Source organism: Chiloscyllium plagiosum, chromosome 10 (assembly GCF_004010195.1).
Source record: "Chiloscyllium plagiosum isolate BGI_BamShark_2017 chromosome 10, ASM401019v2, whole genome shotgun sequence".
Classification (NCBI taxonomy): Eukaryota; Metazoa; Chordata; class Chondrichthyes; order Orectolobiformes; family Hemiscylliidae; genus Chiloscyllium; species Chiloscyllium plagiosum.
The window spans coordinates 21772576-21790587 of record NC_057719.1 but is presented as its reverse complement, the minus strand read 5'-3'; positions in this window follow the sequence as shown (position 1 = coordinate 21790587).

Sequence of the window (18012 nt, the reverse complement as noted above, 5' to 3'; positions counted from 1 at the left end):
TTCTTCCCAGGCATGGCTAATTGCTTTAAATTCTTGTGTAAGTTTGTCCTTGTCCCTTAATAGGTTATTCCAGGCAGAGTTCTTGCTACTTCTTTCCATGTGTAATTTTATCTTTGATTCATTCAATCCATGAACACTTATTGAAGTTCTGAAGTTTACAATAACACAACTGAACACCTTGTTATCAATATCCTGGGGTTCCCATTGGCAATACACAAAACTGGATCAGTCATGTAAGTATTAGGGCTACAAGGGTAGGCCAGATGTTAGGAATTCTGCAATGAGTAATTTGCATTCAGTCTCCTCAAAGCCCAGTCACCATTTCAAAATGCAAGTAAGGCATACAATAGAATATTCCCTAACTGCATGTGTGAGTACTGCACCAACAACACTCAAAAGGCTTGCCACTCTCTGAATCAAAGCAGCCTGCTTCATTGGCACCACATTGGACATTCATTCCCTTCACAAATGACACCACAAAATAGCAGCAGTTTGTTCCATCTACACAATGCACTGCAGGAACACAGCAAGGCTCCATTGACAACACCTTCGAAACCCATGATCTCTGGCACCAAGATGAACAAGAATAGCAGTTACATGGAATGGCATGTTCCTGCATGTTCCATCCTAAGCCAGACCCTATCCTTACTTGAAGCTGCTTTGCTGTTCCTTCACTATTCCAGGGTCAGAATTCTAGCAGCAATTTTGATATCTCGATCCCACATGGACCACAACAATTCAAAAAGGCACCGCATCACCTCCTTCTCAAGGGATGGGCAATAATTGTTGACCTAGCTGATATTTCTTACATCCCTTGAAAAAAAGAGGAGAGGTCCAATGATGCTCTCTTTCTTCTCCATGCAGTTGACCACAACAATTTTTAAAGAGTCACCAGCCAATTTTGCGAAAGATTAACTGTTTACAAGCGTTGATCATAAAAGGCATGAATAGGCATATTTATTTAAGTTTTTAAAAAGTGTGAGGTATAGATCATATTTTTCTAAATCCAGTCTTGAAAAATAATAAAAATGACCTGACTTGTAATTCACGTAAATACATTACTGAGTGACAGGAAAGATGGTAATTTGTGAGCTGAATATGATCTTTAGGTTTAATGACTTGGCTAAATTTAGGCTGAATTTGGTGGTCCTGTGGCTTTATTTGTCAAGGTACTTTAAAACTGTAGATGAATGATTTATTGCTCAACTGACAACTATACTTCTGGGTTGAGTTCTTGATAAAATCTCTGTCTGTGTCACCCGGATACTTAGAATTAGCACAAAGATTGAAATATCTGCAAAGACACCGGCAGACGGAGGGAGGAAAGAGAGAAAAAAGACAGCCCATTCAAGGTCTTGTTCCTTCAGGATCACAATTGCTTGCCCTGTTCTGCACAGAAAGCAGGTACTTAAATACCTGATTGGTACTTGTTGATTTGTTAAATGGTCTCTCTCCAGCTGCCCAGTGATCAAGATATGGTCTTGGTCAGTGATTGAAATTATAACTTGATTAGCTCATGGCTAAGAATACTCTCTCAGCTAAAAACTGATCATGGTACAATTGGAATGTGACTTGGCAGTCCCATTGTCCGTGCGATTAAATTTGTCCCCACATATTTGAGAACCCAGATAATTATCTGGACACTTTACTAACAGGATGTGAGATGATTCCTATTTATTATTTACAAGGTATTTATTTCGGATGGGACTTTGCAGTCAGGTTGTCGCTATTTCAGTAGCTTTGGAAATGTACAAAGTAAAATGATGCAAATGTAATAAAACTTTTGACAGTGATCCCAAGTCACTGGAATGCAGCTTTAGTCTTTGTAAAAATTCAATTAGGTGTTTCCAGCAAGTACATTCAAAGTATGTTTCCAATACATGATCCTGTTTGAGACCAATTCATAGACAATAGACAATAGGTGCAGGAGTAGGCCATTCTGCCCTTCAAGCCAGCACCACCATTCATTATGATCATGGCTGATCATCCTCAATCAGTATTCTGTTCCTGCCTTATCCCCATAACCTTTGATTCCACTATCCTTAAGAGCTCTATCCAACTCTTTCTTGAAAGTATCCAGAGACTTGGCCTCCACAGCCCTCTGGGGCAGAGTATTCCACACACTCACCACTCTCTGGGTGAAGAAGTTTCTCCTCAACTCTATTCTAAGTGGCCTACCCCTTATTTTTAAGCTGTGTCCTCTGGTTCGGGACTCACCCATCAGCGGAAACATGCTTCCTGCCCCCAGAGTGTACAATCCTTTAATAATCATATACGTCTCAATCAGATCTCCTCTCAGCCTTCTAAACTCAAGCATATACAAGTCCAGTCGCCAATTAAATGTTCCTCGTCTTCAGTCAGACACTGGACTATCAGAGGCCCCCAAGTCCCAATAATAACAATCAACTAACTAACAAGATTAAAGAAGAAAACTTTTATTAGCAAACTTTTTTTAGTAGCACTAACAATGCGACCACCATTGTTTGTTGTCATTCTTTTGTGAATTTGACAACAACTTCTGGAGTCCTCACATGTACAATTAAATGCAGAACTTGCCATCACTGATTTTTTAATGTTCCCATAGGGTGTGCTTTAAAAGACTCCTAAACTGCCATTAATCACAAATTATTGAACTTACAATAAATTGCCACAATGCACTATTGATGATGCTGTAAAAATCCTTAAGAAATTTGTACCATGTTGATGAAAGCATAACTGCGTTCTTAGCAGTGTATCTAACTTCATAATTACTGCTAAACACTTCTCATTACTCATGAAAAGTTAACATTATATTTGTGGAAATAAAAGTTCTTCATTCTCCATTATAAAAAAAGTTAATTTAGAGTTTGTTGATAATATTTTTGCATAATTTCACTTTCTGGGAAAATACATTAGAGAAGTAGACAATAAATTTTAACTTCCTGGATTGCAGACTCTGAGGAGAGTTTGATGCGATAGGCTAGTTTAGATTACATTACAGTGTGGAAACAGGCCCTTCGGCCCAACAAGTCCACACCGACCCGCCGAAGCGCAAACCACCACTACCCCTACATTTACCCCTTACCTAACACTGCGGGCAATTTAGCATGGTCAATTCACCTAACCTGCACATCTTTGGACTGTGGGAGGAAACCGGAGCACCCCGGAGGAAACCCACGCAGACACGGGGAGAACGTGCAAACTCCACACAGTCAGTCGCCTGAGGCGGGAATTGAACCCGGGTCTCCGGCGCTGTGAGGCAGCAGTGCTAACCACTGTGCCACCATGCCGCCCACATCAGGTTTAACAAATCAACAAGTACCAATCAGGTATTTAAGTACCTGCCTGATGTAGGCACCAGGGTATTTCCTTGACTTTGCAACAGGTTCAGATCAACATTGGAAAGGGCAAGTCCACACCATGGAGATTGCAAGATCTTAGAGTCATGGAGACAGTCATAGAGTCTTACGGCATGGAGACAGGCCCTTTGGCCCAAACTGGTCTAAACTGACCAAAATATCCATTCACATTAACCCCATTTCCCTGCACTTGGCCCATATTCCTCTAAACCCTTCCTATTCATGTGTTTGCCGAAATGCCTTTTAAATGTTTTTAAGCACTCCCACTTCCACTGGCAGCTCCTTCCATATGGATATCATTCTCTATGTGAAAAAGTTGCTCTTCAGGTTCCCATTTATTCTTTCCCCTCTAACCTCAAACTGTGGACACCCTTCTTTGAGGTTGGTAGCAAAATCAGCACAGAGTCATAGATTCATAGAGCATGGAAAAAAGACCCTTTAGTGCAACTTGTCCATGCCAAACAACTTTCCCGAACTAAACTAGCCCCAGTTGCCTACCTTTGGTCCATATGCATCTAAACGTTTCCTATTTGTGTGCCTCTCCAATACCTTTTAAATGTTGCAACTATACCTGCATGCACCACTTCCTTTGGCACTTCATTCCACATACGACCCACCATCTGTGTGATGAAGTTGTCCCTCAGGTCCCTTTTAAATCTTTCTCTTCTAACCTTAAAAACATTCCTAGTTTTGACTCTCTGGCCCTTGGAGAATGACTTTAGATGTTCACCTTATCTCATGACCCTGATGATTTTATAAACCTTTATAAGGTCACCCCTCAACCTCCTACACTTGAGTAAAAAAAATTCCCAGCTTACATAGCTGCTCATTATAACTCAAACCTCCCATTCCTGGAAATATTCTGGTAGATATTTTCTGAGCCCTTTCCAATTTAATAATTTCCTTCCTGTAGCAGGGTAACCAGATTGTACACAGTACAACAAAAATGGCCTCACCAATGTCCTGTACAACCTCAACATGCTAGCCCAACTCCTGTACTGAATGGTCTGAGCAGTGAACGCCAGCATGCTGAACAACTTAACTGCCCTGTGCACCTTGATGCAACTTTCAAACAACTATGTACCTGAACCCCAGGTCTCTCTGTCCAACATCACTACCCAGGGCCCTACTATTAACTGTATAAGTTCTCCCCTTGTTTGTTTCATCAATATGCAATACCTCATAGTTATTCAAATTAAACTCCATCTTCCACTCCTGAGCCAATTGGCCCAGTTGATCAAATCACTTCCATTGACTTCAAAAAATGGACCCATCATCGTCTCAACTGAGCTGCCCACCCCCACCCTCTCGAGCTTATCTCTCCACGCTTCAGGCTCCACGCTTCTGCCTTTATTCCTGATGAAGGGCTTTTGCCCGAAACGTCGATTTTACTGCTCCTCGGATGCTGCCTGAACTGCTGTGCTCTTCCAGCACCACTAATCCAGAATCTGGTTTCCAGCATCTGCAGTCATAGTTTTTACCTTATTGAAAGATGTGTTTGACTCCTTTACAATATTTCAGTTTTTTTACAAAAATTAATTCACAGTACGTGGACATCACTGGCTCGGCCAGCCTTCATTGCCCTGAGGACAGTTGAGAGTCAACCACATTGATGTGGGTCTGGAGTCAAAGTCAAACCAAGTCAGGATGGCAGTTTCCTTCCTTAAAGGACATTAGTAGATCCAGTAGGCTTTTCCTGACAATCAGCAATGGTTTCATGCTCATCAGTAGATATTTAATTCCAGGTTTTTTTGAAATTGAATTCAAATTCCAACATTTAATATGGTGAGAATCAAACCTGCACCCACGCCCCCACACCCCGCCCCCCCCCCCCCCCAACATTAATACGCTAGCAATAATACCATTCAGTCATCGCCTTCCCCACAAACTGATGCTTCAACATCTTCTACTTGGAATGTGGTTGGAAAGAAACATTTACTCTTAGTCAAATGTGATCCTTTCACCATTGCCAACATTACCCATCCTTAGAACAGAAATATTCCAATAAACTTTGACAACTGATCTTTTCATGAGTGTAAGAAAAATATAAAATTTTGTTCAATGTGTGTTGTTTGGTTTTTTTACAGTTTAAAAGCTGTCTAGACGTAACATCTGTATTTTAGTTAATGTGCAACCAAATTTTTCAACTCGTGGACAGCCATCTATTTAAAAAAAATAAATTCCCAGGTTGTAAAGTAACAGCTGTACCCATTTGTCAAGTCGAGTAACTCCTGTTACTACTTACAGTTCACGAATGGAATGTATGCCAACTGTCAGACCTATACCCAGTCTCTTAATGTCCTAGCAGCAACATTTTCCGGTGATTAGGTTTTAATTAAAAAAAAGCCCACATGTGCATGGTAGAAAATTTCTTTGATAATTCGAGGTTTCTTCAAACTCAACTTCTGTTTGATAAATCCCGCAATTTCCTGCATTGAGTTGTTCCAGTTAGTATATCCCTGTTGGTTACCTTGTTTGCAAAGTTCAAAAAGAGAGAATCTGTTCAGCAAGAAAGAGAGGAAATAAACTCCACTACTGTTTGCTTCATGACAGTATTGTTTACTGAAACCCCAAATAACATTGCACACATTAAGTGCTTATTGAATGCATTGTGACCAAAAGTAACCTGTGGGTCTGAAGTGACGCCACACAAACACAATAAAAGCATATCTCACATTGGGAGTCGGCCTCACAAGCAGTTGCCTGTAGCTATCAGGTTTCAGTGCTGTACACTGTTGCATATGTGAAATAACTATCATAATCTCACAGTGTGGGGTAAGACTTTTCATCCCATTGATGTTCGACAGACAGAGCCATGAGGTAATAAACTATTCACAGCCAGCGCTTGATTATGTGCCGTGTGAGTAGCTCACTCCTGAGAATTTGCTTTCTCTGACTATGGGTCTTGTAATTCTTCCACACCATCTCGCAGATTGAATTACGATTTATCGAGCAGCTTTTATTTTAAAGAGAAAATGTAGTTTATATTGATGCCATGTTACGCCTGTCAAATAAAATCAGAGTTATCTAACAGGCTGAAAGTCCAAACCGAGGGAGAGGGATGAAAGATTCAGCAAACAATGAATACTAATTGATTATATTTCTTTTGAGAGATCAAGCTTGTCATTTTGAACAGAAATAAACAGGATGATTGTATAATAAATCATTGAAGGTCTACAAATAGGGAATAAGGTGGACTATAGGGCAGTGAGTGAAACTATATCAACAAACATGGTTTTCTTAATCTGTTATTCATAGTCGAGCAACTGTTATTTCAATCTATGTTGTCTGTGACCTGAGAGTTGTAATAATATAAAATCATAGAATCATAGAATCCCTACAGTTTGGAAGCAGGCCATTTGATCCATTAGGATGTTGCCAGGGTTGGAGGATCTGAGCTACAGGGAGAGGCTGAACAGACTGGGGCAGTTTTCCCTGGAGCATCGGAGGCTGAGGGATGACCTTATAGAGGTTTACAAAATTATGAGTGGCATGGATAGGATAAATAGACAAAGTCTTTTCCCTGGGGTCGGGGAGTCCTGAACAAGAGGTCATAGGTTTAGGGTGAGGGGAAAGATATAAAAGAGACCTAAGGGGCAACTTTTTCATGTAGAGGGTGGTACGTGTATGGAATGAGCTGCCAGAGGATGTGGTGGAGGCTAGTGCAATTTAAGAGGCATTTGGATGGGTATATGAATAGGCAGGATTTGGAGGGATATGGGCCGAGTGCTGGCAGGTGGGACTAGATTCGGTTGGGATATCTGGTCGGCATTAACGGGTTGGACCGAAGGGTCTGTTTCCATGCTGTACATCTCTATGACTCTAATTCCACACCAACCCTCTGAAGAGCATCCCATCCAGCTCCATCACCCCCCCGCCCCACTCTATCCTTGTAACCCTGCATTTCCCATGGCTAAACCACCCAGCCTGCACATCGCTGGGTACTATGACCAATTTAGCATGGGCAAACCACCTAACATGCACATCTTTGGATGTTCTTTTGTAAGGAAATGATCAGGATATTAGTCTTTCTGCAAATAGACTTTATATTAGGAGAAAGGATTCTGATAGCAATAACTTGTTGAATATATGTCCATGTAAACCCAAATTTATCTCTGGGACCATTTCGAGCATCTGTCACAAACACAGAGAATGCTGGAGAAACTCAGCTGCTCTGGCAGCATCCGTGGAAAGAGAAACAGAGTTAAGATCTCAAGTCCAGTCAGACTTCTTCAGAACTGTTTTGCCAAAAATAAAGTGAGCTCAATTTTCAGCATCTGCTGTAATTTGCTTTTATTCGAGTAGCTGTCATTAGTTCGTAAGACTGAATCAAATATGATCTTCAAACACTGAGAGCCACTTATCCTGGCTATAATGTGGAATGGACATTGGTCTATTTGTCGCCTTGCCATGCTGTACTACTCTGAACTGAGCTTGTGATTATTCAGGTCCCATCTTATGAATTTTTGGCTAAGTGCCAGTTGTGTTGAGTTTTTTGGAGGGTTTTATGCCATGAGCCTTCAAAGTTTTTCCCACTGTATCTTACCAAACTCATTTTATGAACCACCTGCACCACCCTAGTGGTGTCCTTCTCACCATATACTGTTCATGGAACAACTCACTACTGCCAGGATATCCCAGAACTGACCTCCATCCCTGACACTGACACCATCTTTAAAAGCTCATTGGGAACCTGGAGAAGAGTTGCATGTCTGGAGATGCCCAGCATGGTTCCTGATATTTCCGGGAAAGGAAGTGTGGTGCCCTGTTTTAAGGGCATGGATCAGGAGCTTTTCTGGATGGGGTGGTACGCTTGTGAGATACCCTGTAACCCCAGGAGGGATAGTGGAGATCATGACCCCAAACCGTGCCAGCCTGGTCTGAGGTTTGCCACCCAGGTCAGTGCAGTCTCAGCCATCTGGAGGACTGCACCACACCGCAGGAAGTAGAATAATGACCTTCTCCACCCTGTCAGCATGAGTGCCACAATATTCTGCCTGATACCTCAAACTCACACTACTGCAGCTACTGTAAGCACATCCCACTCTAGGTTGATGCTCTAACACTCTCATGCTGGCCTGCAATATCTTCCCTCACTGTCAGCCACCTTGACCCAGGCACCACTAACCCTTCACACCCTCTGTGCCGCCTATTCACTTGCTTGGCACACCTCCGCATCTACAACAAAAATAACAGCAGTGCCAGCCACTTTCATTGCAGTTAATACTTGTCCTCTCTCTCTCATTCCTGGATAAAAACAGCCAACAATATATGGCAGAATGAGTCAAGACAGGTAGTGGGCGCCCAACATTTGGTTCTTCACTCCCTGTGGAGAGAACATCCTCACTCTGATTATCCTGAGGGGCTGACTGACCATACCCACACACCTGGACTAGTATTGGAGGGTGCCCTTGACTTACTGACTCAGGAGCCCCTGACTGAAGACTGTCTCGTTTGATTGGATTGACAACTGCTGGCAACAACAAGCTTGCTGGTTTTGTGTCTGCATTAAATGGCATGGCAATATAGTAGTACTGTGAGCCCGGTATCCCTGACTGTGGCATACAAAGACAAAGCATTGAAAGGCAGGGATTCTGTGAACATCGAGGCAGGCTTACAGTGAATAAACATTCATAAACTTAACAACCATTTGGGTTGTTCAATATATTGTATCAGTTGCATGGCACTGTGATATTTTGCTATAAATCTTTGTGTCTTATGATCCTGCTCCACAGTGACCTGATGAAGGGAGTGTTTGTGTGATTTTTAACTTTATCCATCCCAGTCCAACACAGGCACCTCTACATAATAAATATTATGACTGCAATGAGCTGCACAGAGATGCAGTCTGGTCCAGTGCATGAGCTGGGCTTGTGTCCCTGAGCACAAAGTGCCCTTGCTACAGCTTTACAATGAGAGTTGTGATGTAGCCTGAGGTGTGGCATTGATGTGCAGAGACATTTTGTAAGTGGATCAGAGATGTGTCATCAAGACTCTTAGAGGTGTTATAGGTCAGATGTCAATGTACATGGTTATGAGATGCTTTGGTTAATGCTCTCAGTGCATGCCCTGAAATGTTGGTGCCCATCATTTTACATGGATATCCTTTGGAGTGAATGACAAACTGAAGATACTGGGTAACTGCTCTGGTTTCCTTGTCAAGATATCTAACTTCTTTAGCTTGTTTGGTAAGACAGGAATTTGAATATTAATGAGGAGGGTTGTGTCATTAATAGTACATTTAACAATTTATCATCTCTCTATAATTGGTAAGTCACTGCTGCCGAGATAGGAACTTGCCTCATTGCTCAACAAATGTATAAAAGAAGCAGTGAGCTATCAATGAGCTATCAGTCTTTGGGGAGTCAGGAGGTGAGTTACTTTCTTCAGGGATTTCGAGCCTCTGCCTTGACTTGTAGCTAGAGTACTTATGATGGAGAAGGTGGGGGGGTTGTTGATTTTTTTTTAAAGATGGGGTGGATATATTCTAGCTAGACAAGAAATCAAGGGTTATCAGGGGTACATATTAATGTGGAATTCAAAACACAAATAGATCATCCATGACCCTATTAAGTGGTGGAGTAAACTCAAAGGGCAGAATGCTCTGCTTCTGCACTTAGTTCTTATATTTCACTATTTAATAACAGGTAGAATTATGATTCATTAGTAGCAATTCTAAAAATACATTAACACCCAGAAGTGATTTAAAATATCGTGACATGCTGGATGCTAAAGAACTGGTAACAGACGAAAATTCAATACAAATATTTAGTTTTAAACTGCTTTTTTGATATCGACTTCAGCTACAGACAACAGCTGCTTCCCCTTCACTCAGTAGGATATTTGGAAATTCTGGCAGATGAAAAATGAAGACATATTGTTTCAGATGGTCCCTGGTTCACATCAATTTGGGTGGTGCCTTTTTAAATTGTGTTTTTAAAAGACAGAGGGCTCTCGACCTAAAATGACAATCTGTAACAGTTTGTATTGTACAGCTATGATAACTATTCAGTTGGTTTCAGAAACAGGGAGGAAAGAGGTGAAGACAGAAAGAAAGACTATTTACATATTGTCTCCATAACCTCGGAATGTTTCCAAGCTTTATTACAACTCTTGAATTAATTCTAAAATCTTGTCTTTGTTCGAAAACCAGTCTGCCAGCCAGACCTCCAAGAAATAATAATAAAATAAATTATCAGATCAGATATTGTTAGGTGCTGGCTGATGGATAATATTGGTCAAGACACTGGGGGAACAGCTCTGATCTTATTTGAATACTGCTTTGGAACTTTTATGACTGATTGGTCTACATTTTTGGTTAGTTTAGGAAACATATGCTTACTGTCCACTCCTGTTACAGTCAATAATTAGCAATGTAAGTGAAAGCAAGTCTAAGAAATGGCAGCCCTCAATTTATTTTACTATGAAGCATTTAATATTCTTTAAATAGACAGCATTTGATAATGTAACAATGGGTTGATAGTGGTGCCTAGTAATTCATTTCCTAAAAGGTAATCTTGCAATCAATTTTGAAAATTGATAAACATGCTACACATGCTGTCCATAGGTTTCCAAGATTGTGCTAATCAAGATAGGGGAAATTCAATTGAAATACTATTTGCCCATCAATGAATATAACTAATATCTAAAGTTGTTTAATATGAGGTAAGAAGTTAGCTTTGCATTGAATAGTACCTTGTGTGTTATTCAGTTCTCACAACCTCATTTCACCAAACAAATGCATGATACAGACTACGGGACACTTAATGTCTCTGTAGATTATTCTTACACTGCAGCTGGAATCACAGACACAGTTACAAGAAAAACAGCTTACTGCTTGTTTTCCTTTTATAAACTCTGTTTTTATTAGAAAAGTTTTCCTTCTACATGTTGATAGATTCAGACCGTGTCACAACTCAGTGATGCTGTCAAAACAGCAGGCTTTACAAAAATATAATTTAGAGCTTTCTTTGCTAATGCGATTTGCAGCTTTCAGAAAAGGCTTTTCAGTGGCAGGGCAAGAGGATAGTGTGTTAAAGTAGCAAATGGTAACATTACAAGTGGGTTTGGCACTTTTGTTAATGTGCACATTTTTCACATGGGATTTCTTATGCACTGCAAATCTGTTGATTTATGTTGAAGCACTTGTATTGACTTATGCAAATTCACGTGTAAATTATCAAACCAACTGACTTCACAAAGTTTTCAGAATTCTATGGGGAAAGAAGGCATTGCCTTCACTGTACAATAGCAGGATTCAACTGTGGGTTAAACATACAATTAACATTGCTACTACTTGGTTGACCTCACCTGAATTAGACAAATTATGATAAAACCGCTGTCAATTGTTATGCTCGCCAATTTTGGCTAGGTTTGACATCTTACTGTGTGCTTGCCAGATGCCAACACGCTTAGTCAATGGTGGGTGCTCATGAGAATACAGGAGAAATCAAGAGAAAACAGGAGTAATCAAGAGAAAACAGGGACAAGTCAAAATGAATAAAACATGAAGGTGAGGGTTGTTCCCCATTGCAAAGCATATGTTTAGCTTATAGCGAGACTCGGGTGCCAGCTTATTAGAAATGCCATGTTTTAGAAAGTAATGGCATAAAACCCACACCAAATGTGTTTCATTTCCTTTTGTCATGTACTGGAGCATAGAACTAGCTTTCACCTTTACACCCTTTACACTGTAACTATTTCCTGGTACTATTTACGAGAAGAGCAAAGGAAAAAAATACCCTAGCAATGACGTCAAGAGCGTAAAGATATCTTAAAAGCTTGAATTGCCTTGAGTTCAGTTAAATCCTGGCTGTTTGTGTCGAGCCATGTAGGCCGAGAGTGATTCAAACCCCAGACTTCATTGAAGTAGCTGAATTCTGGATTTTTTTTTTCAAAGTGAGGGGGACGGTCAGGAGAGAATGGGGTCTGCTTTCATTTTTGATTAACTGATTTTTCTGAATCAATCTATTCAGAGATGTAATTACACATCAAGTTGGGACTTGAACCCAGGTCTCCTGGTTTAGGGATAGGGACAGTGTCACTACGCCTGAGCCACAAGAGGGGCCCTCTGAAATCTGGATAGCACAGCATTTAAGTTGTTACTATTAGCAGAGCATTAAGGAGTGTGAAAATACAAAGAGGGATACTACTCAGGAACACTAAAAAGAATTTTTTTACAAAATGGAGAATGCAAGAGTTTAGGTAGGGGCAAGACAGCTCAGCCTCCAGATAAAGTAACCTTGGGCTTCTCTTATCCCGTACATAATGAATGCGAAGTACAATATGGATCTTTTTACTGAACATCTTCATAAGTAAACTCAGTGATTCATGGAGGCAGTCCAGCAGCATCTCCCCAAGGAAACAGAGTGGAGGCAGAAACTTTCATTTAGCCAGTATCACTCACTACCCAAGAACAGATAAGAGAGAAAAAGATAAAACAAAGCGCTGCGAATGCTGGAGATCTGAAACAAAAGCAGAAATTGCTGGGAAAACTCAGCAGTTCTGGCAGTATCCGGGGGAAGACAACAAAGTTAATATTTTGAGTTCTAGTAACTCGTCATCAGTACTGGAGAAAAAGGAAGACTGAAATTAAGAAATGACAGAGAATGCGTGCAAGACTTATCTAAAAATAGAGCTCTTTAAAATTACAATGGGATGCAATAGTTACAAGTAATGGGAAATATGAGGTTCAACAGATTTGTAAGGAGATCTCAGTTATCTGTAAGAAAAATAGGGTGGCTATGGTAGGGGATTTTAAATTTCCAAACATAGACTGGAACTGCCATAGTGTTACGGATATAGATGGAGAGGAATTTGTTAAGTGTGCACAAGAAAAAATTCTGATTCAGTATATGGATGTACCTACTAGAGAATTTGCAAAACTTGACCTACTCTTGGGAAATAAGGCAGGGCAGGTGACTGAGATGGCAATGGGGGAACACTTTGGGGCCATGACCATAATTCTATGGGTTTTAAGATAATGATGGAAAAGGATAGACCAGATCTAAAAGTTGAAGTTCTAAATTGGAGAAAGGCCAATTTTGACGGTATTAGGCAAGAACTTTCAAAAGTCGATTGGGAGAAGATGTTCACAGATAAAGGGACAGCTGAAAAATGGGAAGCCTTCAGAAACGAGAATCCAGAGAAAGTATATTCCTGTTAGGGAGAAAGGAAAGGCTGGTAGGTATAGGGAATGCTGGATGACTAGAGAAATTGAGAGTTTGGTTAAGAAAAAGAAGGAAGAATATGTAAGGTATAGACAGGATAGATCGAGTGAATCCTTAGAAGAGTATAAAAAAAGTAGGAGTATACTTAAGAGCGAAATCAGGAGGGCAAAAAGGGGACATGAGATAGCTTTGGCAAATAGAATTAAGGAGAATCCAAAGGTTTTTACAAATGCATAAAGGACAAAAGGATGACTAGGGAGAGAATAGGGCCCCTCATGGATCAGCAAGGCAGCCTTTGTGTCGAGCCTCAGAAAATGGGCGAGATATGAAATGAGTATTTTGCATCAGTATTTACTGTGGAAAAGGACATGGAAGATATAGAGTGTGGGGAAATAGATGGTGATATCTTGAAAAATGTCCATAGTACAGAGGAGGAAGTTCTGAATGTCTTGAAATGCATAGAGGTGGGTAAATCCCCAGGACATGATCAGGTGTACCCTAAAATTCTTTAGGAAGCTAGGGAAGTGATTGCTGGGCCACTTGCTGAGATATTTGTATCATCAATAGTCACAGGTGAGGTGCCAGAAGACTGGAGGTTGGCTAACGTGGTGCCACTGTTAAGAAAGGTGATAAAGACAAACCAGGGAACTGTAGAGCAGTGAGCCTGACGTCGGTGGTGGGCAACTTGTTGGAGGGAATCCTGAGGGACGGGATTTACATGTATTTGTAAAAGCAAGGACTGATTAGGGATAGTCAGCTTGGCTTTGTGCATGGGAAATTATGTCTCACAAACTTGATTGAGATTTTGAAGAAGTAACAAAGAAGATTGGTGAGGGCAGAGCAGTAGATGTGATCTATATGGACTTCAGTAAGGAGTTTAACAAGGTTCCCCATGGGACACTGATTAGCAAGGTTAGATCACACGGAATAAAGGGAGAACTAGCCATTTAGATACAGAACTGGCTCAAAGGTAGAAGACAGATTGTGGTGTGGAGAGTTGTTTTTCAGACTGGACGCCTGTGCCACAAGGATCGGTGCTGGGTCCACTTACTTTTCGTCATTTACATGAATGATTTGGATGTGAACATAAGAGGTATAGTTAGTAAGTTTGCAGATGACACCAAAATTAGAGATGTAGTGGACAGCAAAGAAAATTACCTCAGATTACAACAGGATCTTGATCAGATGGGCCAATGGGCTGAGAAGTGGCATATGGAGTTTAATTCAGATAAATGCGAGATGCTGCATTTTGGGAAATCAAATCTTAGCAGGACTTATACACTTAATGGTAAGGTCCTAGGGAGTGTTGCTAAACAAAGAGACCTTGGAGTGTAGGTTCATAGCTCCTTGAAAGTGAAGTCACAGGTAGATAGGATAGTGAAGAAGGCATTTGGTATGCTTTCCTTTATCAATCAGAGTCTTGAGTACAGGTGTTGGGAGGTCATGTTGCGACTGTACAGGACATTGGTTAGGCCACTGTTGGAATATTGCGTGTAATTCTGGTCTCCTTCCTATCGGAAAGATGTTGTCAAACTTGAAAGGGTTCAGAAAAGATTTCCAAGGATGTTGCCAGGGTTGGAGAATTTGAGCTATAGGGAGAGGCTGGACAGGCTGGGGCTGTTTTCTCTGGAGCATCGGGTGCTGAGGGGTGAAAATTACAAAATTATGAGGGGTATGGATAGGATAAATAAACAAAGTCTTTTTCCTGGGGTGAGGGAGTCCAGAACTAGAGAGCATAGGTTTAGGGTGAGAGGGGAAAAATATAAAAGAGACCTAAGGGGCAATTTATTTACGCAGAGGGTGGTACTTATATGGAATGAGCTTCCAGAGGAAGTGGTGGATGCTAGGACAATTGCAACATTTAAGAGGCATTTGGATGTGTGTATGATTAGGAAGGGTTTAAAGGATACGGGACAAGTGCTGGCAGGTGGTACTAAATTGTGTTGGGATATCTGGATGGGTTGGAACGAAGGGTCTGTTTCCGTGCTGTACATCTCTATGACCCTATGACTATGTGCTCACATGTGTAGGAGTCCTAAGGCTATAAGTAGAAGAATTAATAAGAACTTCAATAAGGACTTCAGGAAAAGCTTTGTTGAGAGTTGTTAAACATGGAACTATCAAATAGAATATCTGAGGTGAATAAGGGGTGTACTTCAGGGAAAGTTAGCTAAATAGCTGCAGGAGAAGGAACAGAAGTATATGTTGATTGTGGGAGATAGGAAGGCAGGAGGACGCACATGCATTGTATCAACAGGTCTTGACCAGTTGTACTGTTTCTATATGATAAAGTCTGTAATTCAGGAGAGCAGAGCATAATTTTAAAATAAGATGAACAAGGCACTCAGAAGAAAATCACTGTAAATGACAGATTTTTGGCAAACAAAATGAATTTTTGTCAGCCACTCTTCACTGACTACGTTATGGATGGAACAAGTCTCATGCTGCCATTGAAACAAATTCTCCGCTCACTTAGCACTCTGCCATTATGAGTCTGAATCAAGCATGGAGCTACATAAATAAAAGAGAACTTATAAACCAGCATTCTGAAGAGCAACCGTCTCCTTAAGTGATCTTTTCTTCTGCGTTTGTTTGAATAACGATCCATAAAAGGGCAGTGAGGCAAATTTGTGTCATTTTTTTCCTATGCCAGCTCATAAATACCACTTAACATAATAGCCTGTGGTCTCCTCACAATATAAATTAAACGTCTCAGCAATGCTACAAAGTAAATCAAGCATAGTTTGCTATCAGGAATGAAACAGTGTTTATTGTAGACTTCTCCGTCATCAGTTAGAAGATCGTAACTCATCATCTTCCAGGAATGAGGCTGTAATCCTAATGAGATAGATTCTGGATCAAGAACCTGGATCAAACAATCCCGACCATAAATAGGAATATGGATGATCTTCTTTGTAAATGGTTTGTGCATGATCACGGTCAGGAAATAGCACAAAGCTCAGTTAAAACCATACTGAAAAGTTGGGTGTTTGGTCATGCCAATGTAAAAGTCATCTCCCATGTCTCAAAGTCACCTTCAATACCTCATGCACATTATTAAAAAAAGCTGATTTCCAGAAGCAAGTGAGAGTAACTACCTTTGACATCTAGTCAGCACTTCATGCCAGCAAGGAGACATTGGCACAATTGAGAACAAAAGGTATCTCCACTGATTGGAGACAGAAATAGCACAAAGGAAGATAGTTGTTTTTAGAGAGTGAGGGTGACGGATGTTAGAGAATATAAGTGTTCACCAACCATCCTGACCGGGAGCTTTATGACCTTCACTGCATAAAAGCACTGATGCTGTGGGTGCATCTACACTGGTTAAGACTGCAATAGTTCAAGATGATAGCTCAACATCAACTGCTCATGGGAAACTAAGTGACAGCAACAAATGCTGGCCTGATCAGTGACACTGGCAACCCATCACAGATTTTAAACATGAAAGTAGCTAACCTTCAACTGTAAGCCAAGTCATTAAGAGAGTGGTGAAGCTGTTTTTAAACAGTTTCAACAATGGAGCTCAATCCTGCTCCCAGCTTACTTTCCCTGCAGTCATCGTTGAGGGAGCGAAAAACCTGGTCAAAGATCCTGTCCGGTATTGCTTCTTGCCACCCTGGCTCAGAGAAGCACAGACTGGGGACAAAATATGGAAACGTCTGCTTTATATTGTTCAACTGCTCAGAGCAATTTATCAACTGGCTCATAGACAGTTCTGTGATGTTTCGTTTGTTAATGCAGCTTGGTACAACAGAAGGCACTTATTGAACATGAGCATTAGTGCACATTGTTGAGGCAAGTGCACTTTATATCTGAAAGCTCTGAGAGTGTTAAGAAATAGGCAAGTACTGTCTCTCAAATTCTAGTGCAATTGTGCTCTAAGGTCCTCCAACCACTCATTATACAGGTAATGATTTATGAAAAGTTTCCTCAAGGCTTTCTTGGTGTGCTGGGGATGGGGTGAACTGGAGAACCTCCTGAAAGAAGTGCTTGCTGTTATTTACAGAATCTAGTGGTAAGTAGGAAGGAAGGTGGAACCTGATGGTCTTGGAAATGTCTGAGTCATGTATGCTGCAGGATCTCCACAGAATTTCACACACAGTCTGGTGAGATCAATATATTGAGGATACAGAACGGTGCACTGAGACTAGTCAAAGCCTTCTTGCAGATTCTCAGAAACACAAGACATAGAGAAGGATTCCATTCTTCAAGACCTGACATCTTTCACCTCAGAGTGTGTATAATGCAGAAGTTGCAGGTCAGTTCATTCCAAAAAGGAAGAAAGATCCTATGAGGAGGCATGGGTGGTCGTGGCTGACGAGGGAAGTTAAGAAACATATAAAGTTAAAAGAGCAAAAGTATAACATAGCAAAGATAAGTGGGAAAATGGAGGACTGGGAAGCTTTTAAAGAACAACAGAGGATTACTAAGAAGGAAATACGCAGAGAAAAAATGAGGTACGAAGGTAAACTGGCCAATAATATAAAGGAGGATAGTAAAAG